Here is a 19,406-nt window from a genome sequence, read left to right on the forward strand (position 1 = left end):
ATGCATATAAGTGAAAAGTGAAAGTGAAGTCGCTTAGTCGTGCCCAACTCCTAGCTACCCCATGGACTGCAGCCCACCAGGCTCCTCCGTCCATGGGGTTTTCCAGGCAAGAGTACTGGAGTGGGGTGCCATTGCCTTCTCCAAGGTGCCAAGCCTTAGAAAACTAATTAGAGCTGGGTTTTGCATTCTATTTGTGTTTAGCTAATCCAAGTGCCATGACACTCCATAGTGTTGGGTCAACTCTTTAAAGTTATTCTCCAAGGCTTCTTCCTTGATCATCAAGCATCATTCCTAGCCTACTGTTTTTCAAGTATGCTGGAAGCCCAGCACACTCAGTACCCCAACATGCAGCAGTAATATTATATTTGCAAAGCTAACTTAGGGGAGGTTGATATGTCTACTTTGAAATGTTCCCTCTGGTGATTTTAACATGTCATCCTTCTTTGGCCAAGGTTTTTACTCCTTAGGGGTGACTTTATGATTAGCGTTTATTGAAGGCTCTCACATGTTTACCACCAGTACTTAACTACTTCCTCAGTTCCAACTCCATATATCTAACTGCTTCTTGTTGCCTCAAACTATAAATCCCACCAGCATTTTTAAATCAAATTCTTCAAGTTTAATTTATTATGTTATTCTTTCTAAACTGCTTATCATTCAATATTCATATGTCCATAATTATCCAAGCAAAATCCTGGGGTTCATTTTACCTTCTTTTTCCTCCATTATTCACCATGTCAAATAAAACCTTTAGATTCATCACTTCTCCTTACTCAGTCACTTTCACTGCTTCCCACTTCTTTCTCCTCTCGCAGATATTGGCATTGTTTAGCCTTCTGTCTAGGTTATTATCATCATCACCAAACTAGTTACCATGCCTCCAGCTTTGCTTTCTGCAATCTATCTTCTGTTTTGCTCCAGAGTGAATTTTTAAAATGCAGTTCTTATCATGTCACTCCCTGGATTATAACTCTTTTGAACTCCTACCATCCACAGGATAAAGTCCAAATTCCTCAGCCTGATGTCAGATCTCCACTGTCAGCTGAGTAGGAACAAAGTTCACTGACTTAGTTTCATTTATTTACTCAACAAATGTTTATTGTGTATCACCAGACAGTGTTCTACACACCAGGGATACTGAAAGGTAAAGACAGGAAAGCTTGTAATAGTGAAGGAGTTAGCATTCTAGGTCAAGGAGAAAACAAATCAACAAACACACACATTCACACCCTTAAGTGGTAAATTCTATGTAAAAATTAAAATAGAGTAATGAAATTGAGATTAACTAGATGGCTTTCTGTAAGAGAGTTGGAGTCAGGAAAGACATCAAATAGAAGGTTACTTTTAATTTGATTCCTGAGTAAATGGAGGGAGACAAGAGTCTTAGGAAGAGTGTCCTTGGGGGACGGCGGGGGGAATAGCATTGTGAAGATCCTAAAGCAGAGACAAACTTGGCATGCTTGAGGAACAGAGGGAAAGGCACCACAGGCGGAATGTGGAGATTGAATTAAACACTAACATGTCAGAGAGGAAAGCAGAGAAAAGACAGCTGTTGTTCAGTTGCTAAGTCTTTGCCACCCTGTGGACTGCAGCATGCTGGGTTTCCCTGTCCTTCACTATCTCCCGGATCTTATTCAAACTCATGTCCATTGAGTTAGTGATGCCATCCAACCATCTCCTCCTCTGTTACCCTCTTCTCCTCCTGCCCTCAAAGACCACAACTTTGGGACTTTACAAATTTCACTCAGGAATGTGAACGGTATCTTAAATTGAAGAGGAATTCACTGAGTTTTGAGTAGGAAATGACAGGACAATTTATATTCTGAAATGAACATTGTGGCAATTCTGATGCAAAATAGTGGCAAGAAGATGACTTGGATGGGTTAGTATGATAGTAATCATTGAGATGGAGAGAGATGTTCAGACTTGAAATGTATTTTTAAGATGGAATAGATAAATCTTGTTAATCACTAGATTTGGGTAAGAAAAAAATGAGAAGAATCAAGCAAAACACTTAGATTTAGGAGATATTAAATGAATATATAAGTTTGAGCTTGTGGGAAATTGGGGTGGTATCTATTGATTACGGACTGGTGGTTTGGTTCAGTTGCTAAGTCATGTCCAACTGTAACCCACCAGGCTCCTCTGTCCATAGGATTTCCCAGGCAATAACAGTGGAGTGGGTTGCCATATCCTTCTCCAGGAGACAGTCATAACCCAGGGATTAAACTGACATCTCCTGCATTGCAGAGCAGATGCTTTACCACTGAGCGACCAGGGAAGCCCCGCATTACACACTGATAAGTATTTAGATGCCATTCAAAACAAAAGGATTAAATGAGATCACCTAGAATAAATAAATATAGTAAAGGATCCACCACTGAGACTAATAATAGATGGTACAATCTAAGTTGGCTTACTAAGGAAGTGAGAGAGGTGGTTGATAATGAGAAAAGGTAACACTGAGCATAAGATTTTAATGAAGATGATGAATTGCTGAGGTCAAAGCATTTGAGTAAGTGAGCTGGAGGGATAGAAGGTGATGATCAGAAAGTCAATGGTTTGCTGCAGAGAATCTACAAATGGCACCTTGCTTGAGAGAAGTTTGACTTGAAAGTGAAAGTGAAGTTGCTAAGTCATGTCCAACTCTTTGCGACCCCATGGACTGTAGCCTACCAGGCTCTTCAGTCCATGGAATTTTCCAGGCAAGAGTACTGGGATATGGAAATGTTTGGCTGAGATAACATGAAAGATAAGCTGATGAGAAATAAGAAAATCAAGGAACTAAGAGACCAAAATCTCCCTGCTGCTTCTACCACTATTTGCACTTTAATCTGTAGCCATACAAAGCGATTTTCCATCTCTGAAAAATGCCTTCACATTTCACATCTCCATCCTGTACCTTTGTCCATATCCTCCCCTACATTTGGAAAGCTCCAAGTTCCAAATTTCCAAAAACACATGCACATTCTTCCCCACCTGAGTCAAATATTTCATATTCTCTGCAGCTTTCTCAGACCCCAACTCATGATGCTTTCTCAAGAAAGCTAATCAGTGTCTCATTCATTGCCTTGTATGTATCTTAATTATAGCACATAGAGTTAGTAGTTTATTTAAATATTTGTATTCTCAAAGTAGATTCTCAATGGCTCAAGGCAGAGAAGAGATCTTTTTAGTTTTGCACTCTCAGCACTTAGCAGTGCCAGCAACTTAGAGAGCTTTCAGCAATGCTAGTTGGGTGTACTCACTTAGAAGCATTTGCACATGTCAGTGTTGCCTGGGTTTAGAATTGATAAGATATTAGCTGAGGTGGTGGAGAGAGAAAAGAGAGAAGAGAATGGGGCATTTCACTATGCAATTCCACTAAATATATCAGGACACAGTAGCAGATTTTCAACAACAAAGTGTACTTCCCTAATATTATCATTTAGGGAACAAATTAAAAAATGAACAAATGATGTAGTGCATTTTTGCCAGGAGCATCTGTGTATCAGCAAAAAGTGAGCTTGATCTTTCAGGTGCTTCTTGGTCTTTCTAGCATTCTGCTTATCTTTGACTATGTGATTCTTATTTTATATACTTATTAGTGAAAGTATGTAAGATCAGAAATTTTAGTATCAGCTCAGTTCAGTTCAGTAGCTCAGTCGTGTCCGACTCTTTGCGACCCCATGAATCACAGCACACCAGGCCTCCTTGTCCATCATCAACTCCCGGAGTTTACTCAAGCTCATGTCCATCAAGTCAGTGATGCCATTCAGCCATCTCATCCTCTGTTGTCCCCTTCTCCTTCTTCCCTCAATCCCTCCATCAGAGTCTTTTCCAATGAGTCAACTCTTCGCATGAGGTGGCCAAAGTACTGGAGTTTCAGCTTTAGCATCAGTCCTTCCAATGAACACCCAGGACTGATCTCCTTTAGAATGAACTGGTTGAATCTCCTTGCAGTCCAAGGGACTCTGAAGAGTCTTCTCCAACACCACAGTTCAAAAACATCAATTCCTCGGCTCTCGGCTTTCTTCACAGTCCAACTCTCACATCCATACAAGACTACTGGAGAAACCATAGCCTTGACTATATGGACCTTTGTTGGCAAAGTAATATCTCTGCTTTTTAATATGATGTCCAGGTTTGTCATAGCTTTCTTTCTGAGGAGCAAGCATCTTTGAATTTCATAGCTGTAGCCACAATCCACAGTGATTTTGAAGCTCAAGAAAAGAAAATCTGTAACCACTCCCAAGTTTTCCCTTCTATTTGACATGAAATGATTGGACCAGATGCCATGATATTAGTTTTTTGCATGTTAAGTTTCAAGCCTGTCTTTTCACTCTCATCAAGAGGCTCTTTATTTCTTCTTCACTTTCTGCTTTTAGAGTTGTGTCATATGCATATCTGAGGTTATTGATATTTCTCCCTACAATCTTAATTCCAGCCTGTGATTCATCAATATATAGCCTTGTTGTTCCATGTCCACTTTTAACTGTTGCTTCTTGACCCATATACAGGTTTCTCAGGAGACAGGTAAGGTGATCTCGCATTTGCATCTGTTTAAGAATTTTACACAGTCTGTTGTGATCCACACAAAGTGTTTGGTGTAGTCAATAAAGCAGAAGAGGATGTTTCTCTGGAATTACTTTGCTTTCTCCATGATCCAGCATATTTTGACAATTTGATGTCTGGTTCCTCTTCCATTTCAAAACCCAACTTGCATGTCTGGAAGTTATTGGTTCAAAGTTCACATACTGCTGAATCCTAGTTTGAAGGATTTTGAGCATAAACTAAGAATTGAGAAGAAAGGAATGATAATTTCTTGCATATTAGCTACACATAAGGTGCCATTTAGCATCAAATGTTAAGGCACTCAATCCTGGGAGATTTATGAGTTGGTGAATTAGTTTATCCATCCACTAGATCATGTGAATTATATCCATGAGGCTTATTTCCAACACACTGATTATACCATGGTAAGACCTAGGACTGCTGAAACTGTATGATGAGCCCATGGAATTAGATTGGAAAGAAGTTCTTCCACATGACACTCATGTTGGGCCCAATCTCTGATCATGTAAGGAGAGAGGTGGGTGCTTAAAAACTCGACAGCCCCAAATTTGACAGGCTACTTTTGAAAGAACCATCTGATTCTGTTTCTACCAGTTTCAAGATTGCAACAGAAGACCTACACTCATTATGCTCCTGTTTCTTTTACTTTATCCTAATGAACACTGAACACTGACCTGCTAAATGCCATCTAGGCTTTTGTCTTTGTTTACCCAACAGTGACATTCTCTTCCACAATATTAATGGTTAATTCTAAGACTACCGTCTAGTTTCTGGCTAAAGCTGCCATTCTGTATGTCTCTGTCTAGATCTGCTCAACCTACACTTTTTTCTAAGAGTCAGGCTACAATCAGCTTCATACAGACCCTGTATGGTCTTACTAGAATATTAGATACTTACCCCACTGCACCTCATTCCTTTCCATCCAAGGTTTCAACCACACCAAAGTTTCAAATATAACTTGCGAGATTTTGCATAAACCAGTCACCTAATTTAATGGGATTATCAATCCATGAATGTTAATAGTATATAATTTGTGATTATATTTTTCAAACTGAAAGACTTAAATGTCTGATAGTTGAAAATAATTTAAAAGAGGCACTGTATCATTGGCCCTGGAATGTATTAACTACATATCAGCATTATTAAAAATAAACTATGTCACATATTTGCTAGTTTGGCCATCTTCTCATTTATTTAGCAAATATTTATTGTGTATTTATAGTAAGTACACCAGGCACTGAGAAAGCATTCAGGATACAGACATAAATTGCAGAGAAAAATCTTTGGCCGAATAGATTCTCTAGTAGGAGAGTTAGAATCTAAATCGCTTTGTAAAGTTAAATTAGAAATATTATTAAGGGAAAGCCTTTGACTGTATGGATCACAAAAACTAGAAAATTTTTAGAGATGAGAAAACCATACCACCTTACCTGTCTCCTTAGAAACCTGTATGTGAGTCAAGAAGCAACAGTTAGAACCAGACATGGAACAATGGATTGGTTCAAAATTGGAAAAGCAGTACACCAAGGCTGTAAATTTTCACACTGCTTATTTAAATTATACACAGAGTACATAAAGCAAAATGCCAGATTGGATGAATCACAGTCTGGAATCAAGATTGTGGGGAGAAATATCAACAGTCTCAGATGAGCAGATAATACCACTCTGATGGCAGAAAGTGAAGAGGAGTTAAGAGCCTCTTGAGGGTGAAAGAGGATTGTGAAAAAATTAGCTTGAACATTCAAAATACTAAGGTCATGGGATCCCGTCCCATCACTTCATGACAAAAAGAAAGGGGAAACTTGGAAGCAGTGACAGATTTTTTTTTCTTTGTCTCCAAAATCACTGCAGATAATGACTGCACCCATGAAATTAAAAGATGCTTGTTTCTTGAAAGGAAAGCTATGACAAACCTAGAAAACATATTAAAAAGCATAGATATCAATTTTCAAAAGGTCTGCATAGTCAAAGCTATGTTTTTTCCCAGTAATCATGTATGGATGTGAGAACTGAACCACAAAGAAGGCTGAGGTCTGAAGAATTGAAGCCTTCAAATTATGGTTCTGGAGAAGACCCTTGACAGTGCCTTGGACTGCAAGATCAAACCAGTCAATCTTAAAGGAAATCAACCCTGAATATTTATTGGAAGGACTGATACTAAAGCTAAGGCTCCAATACTTTGGCCACCTGATTGGAAGAGCCAACTCATTGGAAAAGACCCCAATGCTGGGAAAGATTGAAGGTAGGAGGAAAAGGGGACAGCTGAAGATGAGATGGTTGGATAATATCACTGATTCAATGGATATGAATTAGCAAACTCTGGGAGATAGTGAAGGACAGAGGAGCCTGGCGTGTTGCAGTCAATGGGGTTGCAGAACCAGACATGATTTAGCAACCGAACAGCAACAACATTAATGGAAAATTCAGGATATTTTGTAAGACAATGATGCAATATGACAGTTTAAATGGGTTGGCTAATGATCACCTACTTTTGTTGCATCACATAGATGTAGGAAATTTCTGTTTCCATTTTTATTATTTTGAGTTATTTTGAGAAATAACATAAATAACTTTATTTCTCCAAGCAAGAAAAGCTATGACCAACCTAGATAGCATATTAAAAAACAGAGACATTACTTTGACAACAAAGGTCCATCAGGTCAAAGCTATGGTTTTTCCAATAGTCATGTATGGATGTGAGAGTTGGACTATAAAGAAAGCTGAGTGCTAAAGAATTGATGCTTTTGAACTGTGGTATTGGAGAAGACTCTTGAGAGTCCCTTGGACTGCAAGGAGATTCAACCAGTCCGTCCTAAAGAAAATCAATCCTGACTATTCATTGGAAGGACTGAGGTTGAAGCTGAAACTTCAATACTTTGGCTATCTGACATGAAGAGCCGACTCATTGGAAAAAACCCTGATTTCAGGCAAGATTGAAGGAGGAGGAGAAGGGACTGAACTGAACTGAACTAAGTTATTGTCTGTTATTTCCTCTTTTATTTCTTCATAGACTCATTAGTTTTTAATAGCATGCTCTTTCAGTTCAGTTCAGTTCAGTTCAGTTCAGTAGCTTAGTCATGTCCGACTCTTTGTGACCCCATGAATCACAGCACGCCAGGCCTCCCTGTCCATCACTAACTCCTGGAGTTCATTCAAACTCATGTCCATCGAGTTGGTGATGCCACCCAGCCATCTCATCCTCTGTCCTCCCCTTCTCCTCCTGTCCCCAATCCCTCCCAGCATCAGGGTCTTTTCCAATGAGTCAACTCATTGCATGAAGTGACCAAAGTATTGGAGTTTCAGCTTTAGCATCAGTCCTTCCAATGAACACCCAGGACTGATCTCCTTTAGGATAGACTGGTTGGATCTCCTTACAGTCCAAGGGACTCTCAAGAGTCTTCTCCAACAAAAGCATCAATTCTTCTGTGCTCAGCTTCTTTATAGTCCAACTGTCACATCCATATATGACCACTGGAAAAACCATAGCCTTAACTAGACGGACATTTGTTTGCAAATTAGTTTTTACTTATTTGTGCTTTTCCCGTTTTTCTTTCTGTTACTGATTTCTACTGTTTCATACTGTTGTCACTGATGTGAAAGACACAATTAGAAATAAATGTAAACCATTGCCATGAAAATGATTTTATTAGACACATATATAAGTCTCTGTGGCCCTACATAGGTTGCAACATAATCACTTTTTACTATTGCTGTCCGTCTTATTTAGAATTGTTAATTTCTTTTATTTATAAGAATGTTTTATCAAGAAAACTAAAAAAAAAACACCATTTCAAAAACTCTACAAATTAATATTGTTAAATCTGATAACAATGATACATACTGAATGGATCTCTCAGAATGGTTTGTTCTAAATGATTTCATGACATGAAAATGTCATAGTTGAGACTGTGAATGTTTGGTTCAGTTCAGTTCAGTCGTTCAGTTGTGTCTGACTCTTTGCAACCCCATGGACTGCAGCATGCCAGGCTTTCCTGTCCATCACCAACACCTGGAGCTTGCTCAAACTCATGTCCATGAGTCAGTGATGCCATCCAACTATCTCATCCTCTGTCATCACCTTCTCTTCCCGTCTTCAATCTTTCCCCACATCAGGGTCTTTTCCAGTGAGTCAGTTCTTCGCATCAGGTGGCCAAAGTATTGGAGTTTCAGCTTCAGCATCGGTTCTTCCAATGAATATTCAGGACTGATTTTATTTAAGATGGACTGGTTGGGTCTCCTTGTAGTCCAAGGGACTCTCAAGAGTCTTCTCCAACACCACAGTTCAAAAGCATCAGTTCTTCAGAGCTCAGCTTTCTTTACAGTCTCACTCTCACATCCATGCATGACTACTGGAAAAACCATAGCCTTGACTAGATGGACTTTTGTTGACAAAGTAATGTCTCTGCTTTTTAATATGCTGTCTAGGTTGGTCATAGCTTTTCTTCCAAGAAGCCAGCGTCCTTTAATTTCATGGCTGCAGTCACCATCTATTGTGATTTTTGGGGCCCCCCCAAAAAATAAAATCTCTCACTGTTTCCATTGATTCCCCATCTATTTGTCATGAAGTGATGGGACTAGATGCCATGATCTTAGTTTTTTGAGTGTTGAATTTTAAGTCAACTTTTTCACTCTCCTCTTTTGCTTTCATCAAGAGACTCTTTAGTTTTTCTTAGCTTTCTGCCATAACGGTGGTGTCAGCTGCATATCTGAGGTTATTGATATTTCTCCCGGCACTCTTGATTCCAGCTTGTGCTTCATCCAGCCAGGCACTTCTCATGACATACTCTGCATGTATGTTAAATAAGCAGGGTGACAATATACAGCCTTGACATACTCCTTTTCCAATTTGGAATCAGTTCTATAGGCTTGGAATTTGAACCTGTGTTTTCAGTGGCATTTTAAGGTAAAACCCTCCCTTGGCTGGAGGTCTACATATACTTTGAGAATTGCCTTGGTTGTATTTAGTGGTGGTTGGTCAAGGAAAAAATGCTTAGCTGAGTCCCATGGCTGCTGCATGGAGTCCTTTAAAGGATCCATCAGTCCATAGGATCAGAGGAGAATACTTACCCTGAGCATTTGCAGAATTTCTGGTACATATTGTCTTATTGCCTTAGCTTAGTACAGGTGAATCCTAAACTCTTCCATTCTTAATATGTCCTATTCATTTTTTTTTTTAAGTATGTTGTTCCAAAAGCAGCTTTCCTTGCCAGCGTTTTACTTATACTCACTGAGTCTGGGTAAGGATCTGCTTATAATAGCTTGGGTTATTTCTTTCCTCTACTAGAATCTCTGACTCTCTTCTGCTCACCTTGTCCCCAGGTTGAGCTTCAGACATGAATCCAGGAAAGTAGAAAAAAAAAAAAAAGTCTTTTCAAAAATCTCCTGAAGATGGAGCAGGCTAAAGAATTTCTGAGGTAACACTGTTGTTAAAGTTAAAAGAAGAAAGAAGTTTGGACTTGTGAGACCCCTCAGTTCCAAGAAGTGTCCTTTCAGGCCACTAACTGCTTCTAAAAGCTTTTAGTTCTATTACATCAAGCAATTCCTTACTCATACTGTCAGAACATTTATTTTCTGTTTCTCAGGGAGCTAGTTCAGAAGAGTATCTTGGCTGCCTGTTTTCTGAAAGTCCATGAAAGAGAGATGATGCCAGTTTGAAGCGATTACCCTTTGTATAGTGCTTTTATTTCTCATTCCCACAGCAAGAGCAAGCAGGGTGCCTTACAGGGTAGACAGGGAAAGCAAATGGGAGGAGCAATGCTATTATCTTTGAACACATGTGAGTTTTGTGTTCACAAGTTAGACACCAAGAAATCTGAGCTTAGTACTTGGGTAAAATAAGGAATCATACACAGTCTTTGTCTGTTGTTCTACAAGCACAAAGAATTTTGTAAGAGTGGTTTTCATCATCAGATTCACTAGCGTAAAACTGTATCTCCTTCTTATGATTTGTAATGCTATTAGCCAAAATAGGTTGTTATAAAACTCTTCCATTCCAGAACTTTGTACAAGTTATATTTCCTTTGTAGATGGTAAATTCTTGAAGTGTGAGATTATCATTTTTCCATCTATTTCTTATATTTGTAAAACTCTACCTTTTTACTTATGCTTACTTGCTATTTTCTAATAATATCCACCTAAACTCCTTGCTTTGTAATCTACTCCATATATATCTGAGTCACTTTTTTATATAAGTGCTAATTTCTCACTATGGAATCACACAGTTAAGGAGCAAGTAATAGCAATGCCTTGGTCACGGTTGGTGGTGTTCTTGTTTGCTGTTGTTTAGTTGCTAAGTCGTGTCTGACTCTCTGCGGCCCCATGAACGGTAGCTTACCAGGCTCCTCTGTCCATGGGATTTCCCTGGCAATAATACTGGAGTGGGTTGCCATTTCCTTCTCCAGGGGATCTTCCAGACCCAGGGATCAAACCCAAGTCTCTTATGTTGGCAGGCAGATTCTTTATCTCTGAATCATCAAGGAAGCCCCAGTAGGTATATAGGTATGCATTAATTTCCTGAATTAGAACTGAGCAGTGCCTTATTGATTATTAAGTGCAACACCTTCCTTTTGGCAAGTTTGTTATCTTTTTCATCCATTAATATTTATTTTCAGCCAACTGTGTTCCAGATGTCATACAAATTTAAGTAAGACATATTTCTTGTTTTTTACTGTCTCATACTCTAAAAGATGATTTTTCAACCTCACCTTTATTGACACTTTGACTGGATAAGTGTTTAATGCTCAACATCACTAAACATTAGAGAAATGCAAATAAGAATCACAATATCACCTCACACTCATTCAGTTCTGTTCAGTTCAGTCACTCAGTCATGTCCAATTCTTTGTGACCCCATGAAATGCAGCACGCCAAGCCTCCCTGTCCATCATCAACTCCTGGAGTCCACCCAAACCCATGTCCATCAAGTCGGTGATGCCATCCAGTCATCTTGTCCTCTGTTGTCCCCTGCTCCTCCTGCCCTCAATCTTTCCCGGCATCAGGGTCTTTTCCAAAGAGTCAGCTCTTCGCATCAGGTGGCCAAAGTATTGGAGTTTCAGCTTCAACATCAGTCCTTCCAATGAACACCCAGGACTAATCTCCTTTAGAATGAACTGGTTGGATCTCCTTGCAGGCCAAGGGACTCTCGAGAGTCTTCTCCAACACCACAGTTCAAAAGCATCAATTCTTCAGTGCTCAGCTTTCTTCACAGTCCAACTTTCACATTCATACATGACCACTGGAAAAACCATAGCCTTGACTAGACGGACCTTTGTTGACAAAGTAATGTCTCTGCTTTTTAATATGCTGTACAGGTTGGTCATAACTTTCTTTCCAAGGAGTAAGCATCTTTTAATTTCATGGCTGCAGTCACCATCTGCAGTGATTTTGGAGCCCAGAAAAATAAAGTCAGCCACTGTTTCCACTGTTTCCCCATCTGTTTGCCATGAAGTGATGGGACCGGGAGGGCTATGTTAGTGACAGGGAGGAGATATTGGAAGCTTGTGCGTTATTGGCAGAAATATAAAATGCTGCAGCCACCATGGAAACCAGTACAGAGGTTTCTCAAAAATTAAAAATTATCTACCATATGATCTAGAGATCCCACTTTTTGTGTATATATCCAACAGAATTGGCAGAATTTTGAAGAGATATCTGCTCAGGCATATTCCTAGCAACAGTATTCACAATTGCCAAGAAGCGGATACAACACGAGGGTCTGTCAATGGATAATCTGATAAACAAAATGTGGTGTATACATACAATGAAATATTAGTTAGCTTCAAAAAGGAAGGAAATTCTGACACATATTACAACATGGATAGAACCTTGAGGACATTGTACTAAGTGAAATAAGCCAAACACAAAAAGTTAAATACAGTACTGTGTGATTCCACTCATATTTAATATAAAATATCTAGAGTATTTTTACTGAAAGACACAGAAGTTGGTGGTTGGCAAGGACTTGACAAGAGGGAAATGAGGATTTGTTTTGAATGGGTATAAAGTTTTGGTTATATAAGATGAAAAAGTTGTAGAGACTGATTATATAACAATGTGAATGTAATTAATGCTGTTGAATAGTATATTTAAAAATATAGTTTTAATAGTAAATTTTATGTTGTGTTTTTTACTACAATTTTTAAAAGTCAAACATATTCAAAACTTTAAAAAACATTTAAATGGAAGATTATAGATGTAGTAAAACTAACTTTACTGAAAATAGAAATAGCCATGAAATTAAAAGACGCTTACTCCTGGGAAGGAAAGTTATGACCAACCTAGATAGCATATTCAAAAGCAGAGACATTCCTTTGCCAACAAAGGTTTGTCTAGTCAAGGCTATGGTTTTTCCTGTGGTCATGTATGGATATGAGAGTTGGACTGTGAAGAAGGCTGAGTGCCGAAGAATTGATGCTTTTGAAGTGTGGTGTTGGAGAAGACTCTTGAGAGTCCCTTGGACTGCAAGGAGATCCAACCAGTCCATTCTGAAGGAGATCAGCCCTGGGATTTCTTTGGAAGGACTGATGCTAAAGCTGAAACTCCAGTACTTTGGCCACCTCATATGAAGAGTTAACTCATTGGAAAAGACTCTGATGCTGGGAGGGATTGGGAACAGAAGGAAAAGGGGATGACAGAGGATGAGATGGCTGGATGGCATCACCGACTCGATGGACGTGAGTCTGAGTGAACTCCGGGAGTTGGTGATGGATAGGGAGGCCTGGCGTGCTGCGATTCATGGGGTCACAAAAAGTCGGACACGACTGATCTGATCTGATCTGATAGTAAAAGTTTAATTTACTTACTGAATAATATAATAATAAAAGATGAGCATGACAACATGAACGGATTTTCTTGTATCGACTCCACTTTTTTAAATTTTGTTGTTGTTTAGTTGCTAACTCATGTCTGACTCTTTTGCAACCCCATGGACTGTAGCCCACCAGGTTCCTCTATCCATGGAATTTCCCAGGCTGGAATGGTAGAGTAGGTTGCCATTTCCTTCTAGAGGGAATCTTCCTGATCCAGGGATTGAATCTGCATCTCCTGCATTGGCAGGTAGATTCTTTACCATTGAGCCACCAGGGAAGCCCTCATTTTTTTATATCCTCATCCTAGAAAACAATATTGCCTGTTCAAAAATATTACTTGAGGACATCAATGGATTCTGAATTCTCTATATGGTGGATCTCACTTCTGAGCATTATTATACTGTACATCAGATATTCAGGAAGAGTTTTCACCCAACCTGATGCTGAATTTACCATGTAACATTTTTTTTTTTATTGGAGCTTCAGTATCAGTCCTTCTAATGAATATCCAGGATTGATTTCCTTTTAGGATTGACTGGTTTGATCGCCTTCCTGTCCAAGGGACCCTCAAGACAACTGTAAGGTATGTAAAAATTTTTTATTATTATTTTTTTTATTACCATGTAACATTTTAATCTATCTTTTTTTTTTTTCACTTGAAACATAATTACATGCACAGTTTAGGAAATCCAGCTGGTGTTCAATGTAAAATATTAATTGGCCTGCTTAGCACCAGAAGCTAAGAAAGGCAAACTGAAAAGTCCTAAATTAGGATCAGAGATAGAAAACTACCCTCACTCTTTACTTTATCTAAAAATCATTCTCTTCCACAAAAGCCTGTCTCAAAAAAATTGCACACACACACACACACACACACACACACACACACAGAAGTATTCATTGAAATGTTTTAAATTGCCCTTACAGCCATTCTTGCCACTTGCTTTCAGTTTCTTCTGCCCATTTTCTGATCACTAAATCTAGTTCAGAAGGATCCAGAGTTCTCATTCATTACAAAATGTGTATTGTTCCTTGAGCAAGACAAAGCATCATCATCTACAGACTCACCATGAAATTTCCACTGAGGGACACCCTTTGGCTCTGAAGGCATGTTTTGATGATTTTGATTGTTCATTTGCTTGTTTTTCACAGATCTAGATATAGATTGCAACAAACCAGGATCCAGAATTAAAACGAGGTGATTGACATACTTGCTTCAGATGCAAGAGAAGGAGCCTTCAAAAAACTAAGGAATCAAGACAAATAATATTTCTTTATCCATCCCTCTGTTGATGGACATTATGTTGTTTCCATGTCTTGGCTGTTGTAAATTGTGCTGCTATGATACCAAGGAGAAAAGGGGGTGGTGGGAGGAATTAGGAGATTGAGATCTACCCCTATATACTGTTGATACTTTGTATAAAAAACTAAAGAGAAACTACTGAATAGCACAAGGAACTCTACTTAATTCACTGTGGCGACTTGAATGGGAAGTCCAAAAAGGAGGGGGTATATGCATATATATGGCTGATTCATTTTGCTGTACAGTAGAAACTAACACAATATTTTAAAGCAACTATACTCCAATAAAAATGAATTTTAAAAGATAAATAATACCATTGCAGTTATTGCAATGTTTTTCGATAAATTCATGTTGAATGAAATATCAGAATGTTAAATTAAGACAGGCTGCTGTTGTTTATTTTATGACCCTACATTATTGGGCAATGAAACAGTCGTTTCCAATCAGCTCTGGATGCTGGGTCTTTGGCCTCCACCACTGGGTTGGTTTACAAGGGCTGACAATGATGAACAAACAGATTGGGCAATGTGGAGCTTTATATAGAGTCATTGTTTTGATTGTGGAGCCTTTATTAACTTTTTCTGTTTGGCTCAAATCATGGTAGGATGTTTTGATAAGATAGATCAAGGTGTACATTATCCCTTTTGCTGCAGGCCCCAATATGGTTTGTCGAGGCACTGAAAATCAGAATCTACCTGACACCCTACATTTTAGCAATGTGGTGGGAAAGGAGGATAAGGAGAGGAGAGTTCATCTTGGGACTTTTTCTAGGGAGGGGCAGCATCTGAAGGCCTGAACCAGATGGAGTTTTATCAGTTCTTGGCCATTCTTGACCAATTGTTTCTCAGTTTTTAACATTTTTTGTTCCCAGTTCAGCAACACATCATGAGCTAATTTCTCAAGATACCAAATAGACTCAAGGCTAAAAAATCATGTCTTAAAAATTCAATGTCATATATTCAGGAAAGGATGCTTAAGTATTTGAATCCTCAGTACGTGATCTCTATTGGCTAAAATACAGTGCTGCTTAAAGAGATGGTACAGCCAAAATCTGTCCTTCAAATAATCTCAGTTTTCACTTTTCCACAGATACTTTCTCTACTGTCAATGTCTCCAACGACCAACAATGAACTTTAATGGGGGTTCTAGGATTGTCTATTACTTGTAATCCTCTTATCAAAAAATCATCCTAGCTGACTTCAACATGGTTTCCCAAATGTGTGTCTAACCATGGCTTTTAGGTTTAAGGACATTTGAGATTTTTTACAAGTATAAGATGCAAATGTTATCCCGGAAGGTTAAGAAAAACTAATGTCAACCATTAACCTTAAAATCAACAATTAACAGCTCGATCCAAATGAGTTTATAATGTTTTCTTCAATAAAAATTGACCAGTGGTTGTCAAATTTTCAGAGTTACTAGTGCTGGAATTTAGAGTGATATTGGAAGGATTAAAAATGTCCATGCCAATTTTTTAAACATGCCAATTTTTTAATATATACCATTATAACCCCATTTATTTGCTATAATATCACTACTAGCTGAGGGTTTGAAACAGTTATTTATGGAGACATTAATTACCCAGACTTTGTCTTGTGAAATAAAATACAAAGAGTTAGAGTTTCTCAAGTTTTTACAGTAAACAGGAACCCTTTCAGTGACATTGACTAGCCTCTGACATAAAGGGACATATTCTGCCCTATCCCACCCCACATACCCAAACTCAATCTTTAGACTCAGTTGTTATGGTCAGCATCACTATTGTTCAGCACTAAGTCATGTCTGACTCTTTGTTACCCCATGGACTACAGAATGCTAGGCTTTGTTTGTCTCCATTATCCCCCAGAGTTTGCTCAAGTTCATGTCTATTGAGTCAGTGCAGCATGCATATCCCGCCTTTGTAAAAATGAATTTTCACATTTAATAACTAAATAATTAGATGCATAAAGTAAAACTGCATTTTGATCACATCATGAGCTGTGTTCAAATCAGTTCATCCCATGGAACTACTCTCTGGCTGGTGAAAATAATATTTAATATTATTACTCTATTCTCTTACCTTATTAGTAGAATGTATGCCCCTCCTACTTCTCAAAGTGAGTCAACACAGCCCTTTTTGGTGTGGTATTAGGGTTATTATTTTGGAAAAGCCAAGAAGCTGTGGAGTTCTGATCTCAGGTATGAATATGAAAGATGAAGAGTTAAATAAATGCACAGTCCTGTCCATCTCCTTTCCCCTATATGCACCATGGCCTCCTTAAAGGTAGGACTCCCTTAATACAGCAAACCTGGAAAAGAATGCCATCTGATAAAGTATGAGCAATTTCATGAGCTTAGTCCCTCAGCAGCAGAGGATGCCAAGCCTCTGGATCCTGAAAGGTTTAATTACAATCTCCTTGTCAGAGAAGAAGTTGGATTTGCTGCAGTGGAGTTGGATTTTCTGCAATTGGAGGATGTACTTCTCCTATGAAACAATACCACTCTGGAATCCTAGAAACAGTTTACATTGGAATCTGTGGAGCTCACTCTCAGACCAAAGGCCGCTCAGTGTCCTTGTGTTTGCCTTCTCACCTTTCATAGCTGATCTTCAGAGAGGCTTTTATAAAAATGGAACAAAGTCCTCAGGGGAAAGCATTCAAGGTTCCTGCTGTCAACTCTGCTCTTAGACTCTGCTGTTGCCTGTTCTACAATATTCTGTAATTCCTGGATGACTGATGTAACAGTGGTGGTTTAGTTGCTAAGTCTTGTCTAACTCTTGCAACACCATGGACTGTAGCCTGTCGGGCTCTTCTGCCTATGGGATTCTCCAGGTAAGAATACTGGAGTGGGTTGCCATTTCCTTCTCCAGGGAATCTTCCCAACCCAGGAATCCAACCTGGATGTCCTGCATCGCAGGCAGATTCTTTACCAACTGAGCTATGAGGGAAGCCCAACTGATGTAATGGATCCTGCCTTTTAGCTCAGCATCCAGCACAGAACAAAATGCCAAACTGACCTCCCTGCCCCATAGTGTTTGAGGTGCAAGGTTGATTCTCTGGATCACAGTCAAAGCCTCCTGTACCTTTTGCCCTCAGAAGTGAATATTTTATGGATAAGTAGTATGCTTGTGATGTTTTTAAACAGTATTCTATGTTCAATATATTGTCTCTCAGATTATCTTAATGTTAAAGCATAAAGGAAGTCATTGGTCTCGGGAACTCACTGGATGGAAGTCAGAAAATGAATTGTAGGACTTGCTAGAAAACAAAAGAAAAAGAAGTGGGTGGTATAAAACCAGTCCTTACAGGATAACCATGTAAATGATTTCATGCTCAAGTATACTCTGTTTCTGTAGCACCTGGAAAATATTTGTCTTGAGTGTGAATGAATATTTGATGTCTCATCTTTGGGGACTTCAAAGATATCCTAAAACTGTAGAGATTCCAGACATGTGAGTATAGACCCAAACTATGAAAATACAGTTTTTAGAAAAGAGGAAGACACATTATACGATGAATAAGGTCTGAGGATCTAAAGAGACTTTAGATCTTTAGGTGACTAGAGAGACTACCCTGGTGGGCCAATGGTTAAGACTTTGCCTTCCAATACAGGTAAATGGGTTCAGTTCCTGCTTGGGGAACTAAGATCTCACATACCAAAAACCAGAATGTAAACAACAGAAGCAGTATTTTAATAAATTCAATAAAGACATTAAAAATGGTTCACATCAAAAAAATCTTTAAAAAAGGAGTATACCATGGTGACTAAAATTGCTAACACTGTGTCGTATAATGGAAATTTGCTATTATATGAGAGTAAAATGTACTTGCTATCACACACACACACACAAGATAAATATGTGAAGTGATGGGTAGGTTAATTAGATGGAAGGAATCTTTTCATAATGTACACATATATCGTCATCATGATGTGCACTTTAAATATCTTACAATTTCAGTTATAGCTCAATAAAGCTGAAAAATAAAAAATAAAATAAAGATACATATTAAAAAGGAAAAAGAAATGAAAAAGGAGACACCAAACACTTCTACCCTCACCCCAGCCACTGTCTCAGTGGACACAGCAACCTTCTCCTACCGTCTCTCCCTTATTCTGTATTTTGTCACCTTCACTGCCTTTGAGTGATTGTTAACCAGGGCTGATTTTGCCCTTGAGAGACACTTGACAATGCCGGAACATGATTTTGGTGGTCACAACTGCGTGTGGAATGATATAGTTCCATAAGGCAGAGGCCAAGCGTGCAGCTAAGTGCCCTGCAATGCACACACACACACACACAAAAACCCTCCACAGCAAAGAAAGATCCAGCCTAAAGGTCAATTGTGCTGAGAAATGCTAGTATATTCCCACATCGCAGCAGGAATGATCCTTTCAAAATATACAACAGATAATGTTACTCCCGCTCAGAGGCTTCCAGTGGTTTCCAGTTTCCCTTGGAGTAAATGGCCAAGGGTTTCTCATGGCCCGTGAAGCCCAGGATGACCTGCTCCTGCTAATCCTCTGACCTTACCTCTTGTTTGGTCCCTCAATTATTACATCCCAGCCACAGCATCTCCTTATTTTTCTGCCTCCTCTCTCAGTCCATCCTTATCTCTGCCTTAACATCATTGCTTCAGAGAGGACTTCCCTGAAAATTCTATCCAAAAGCAAGCAAGCAAACTAAAAACAACTCCCCCATAACTCTGTCCAATCCCCGACCCCAGGAGCAGAAAATTAGATCAGAATCCTTGGTTCACAACATA

Source organism: Bos javanicus, chromosome 2, assembly GCF_032452875.1.
Source record: "Bos javanicus breed banteng chromosome 2, ARS-OSU_banteng_1.0, whole genome shotgun sequence".
NCBI classification, from domain to species: Eukaryota; Metazoa; Chordata; class Mammalia; order Artiodactyla; family Bovidae; genus Bos; species Bos javanicus.